Source organism: Echinops telfairi, unplaced genomic scaffold (assembly GCF_000313985.2).
Source record: "Echinops telfairi isolate 266 unplaced genomic scaffold, ASM31398v2 ScPeMD7_3;HRSCAF=10, whole genome shotgun sequence".
Lineage (NCBI taxonomy): Eukaryota > Metazoa > Chordata > Mammalia > Afrosoricida > Tenrecidae > Echinops > Echinops telfairi.
The window spans coordinates 61,390,713-61,392,116 of record NW_022103899.1 but is presented as its reverse complement, the minus strand read 5'-3'; the positions used below and the strand labels follow the sequence as shown (position 1 = coordinate 61,392,116).

General features: G+C 58.7%; 1 protein-coding gene across 1 annotated transcript in view; it reads left to right on the top strand.

The window, feature by feature from the left end:
• The window catches only part of IQCA1 (IQ motif containing with AAA domain 1), a 121,434-nt gene that overhangs the window by 115,062 nt on the left and 4,968 nt on the right, over positions 1-1,404 (top strand). The gene's annotated exons all lie outside the window — the stretch shown is intronic.

The window sequence follows — 1,404 nt, the reverse complement described above, 5'->3', positions numbered from 1 at the left end:
GTGGCAAGTCTGTGGACGCCGTTCTCCCCAGCAGCCTGTGCTCACTTCATAGCTCCACGTTAAATTGTGGCGTTTGGTGAAGATTACTGAGAGCGCTATGGACCATCGCAAGGACAAGCAGATCCGTCCTGGAAGAAGTACAGCAAGAATGCCCCTTCGAGGCAGGGATGGCGAGAGTCCGCCTCGGGAACTCTGGATACGTTACCAGGAGAGACCAGTCTCTGGAGAAGGACATTGTGCTCGGTGGCATAGAGGGAGAGGAAGACAAAGGAAGGCCCTTGATAAGCCAGCTGGACACCATGGGCTGCAACCTGGGGCCCCAAGGTGGCCCCAATAGTGAGGAGGACGCAGGACCGGGCAGTGTCTGATTCGGCTGTCCTTGGGGGTCGCAGCGGTTAGGATACAGTTACTGTTAAGGGGACAGAGCATTGCTCTTGCCCTGAATTGAGCGGTGTCTGCAGTTTAACACAAGGCAAGCCCTTCGGCTGTCAATCTACTGCCAGCTCTCAGGCTGCACTAAAGACCCGGTTCAGCCTGCAAATCCCCCTGAAACACTCTCGGCAACCCAGGGGGAGGGAGGAGACCACGGGCTTCCATCACCTGTGGACAGAGACTGGTGCTTCATCAGGGGGCGTCCTCTTGGGCCAGGCTCTTGCACACTGAACCTTCTCGTGGTGTTTCCAACGCGGGGCCGGTTTTTCAGTACACAGCCCTTGCCCAGACATACATACGTGCGTTCCTGTGGGATTCTGCACGATTCTGCACGTTTGTGGCTATGTGGCTGGCCTCTCCATCTTAAAGAACGCCTGTCCTCGTCATTGCAGTGGTCAAGAACAGTCTCTCCCAGCTCACACAGCCGGGGCTACCTACCCCTCACCTGGCCAAGCTGCGACCAACACCAATGGGAATGAGTGTACAGAGCAGAGGCGGCCCAGGCTGGGAAGCCTGGTCCTTCATGCCCTCCAGCTATGATTCCCCATCTCCCCCTCCCCACCCCAACACTCCGCTGACTTCAGACCCCCTCCTCAATGGCAGGCCCCTTCCCCCACCCCCGCCCCCTCTTGATGAATGCCTTTTCTGGGCCCCAGAAACCCCTCTGGGTTTCCTTCCCTCCCCATCCTAATACCACCCTCTCCATGCCTCTCTCCCCCAGGGTCCTTCTCACTAATGGCCCGATCCATCACCCGCCCCCCGCCCCAGACCCACTGTCTGCGGGGGCTCAGGCCAGTATGTGTTTGAAGGTGTTGCTGGAATTGGAGGGCTCAGGGAGTCGGACACTCACCCCGGCCACCTCTCGTGTGTTTGTAAAACCCCACGTCAAACCCGTTTGGAAAGAAATGAAGAAGCTGGGTGGCATCCTCTGCAGGGGCAGCCAGGGCGGGACCCACGGGGCGTGGCAAGCAG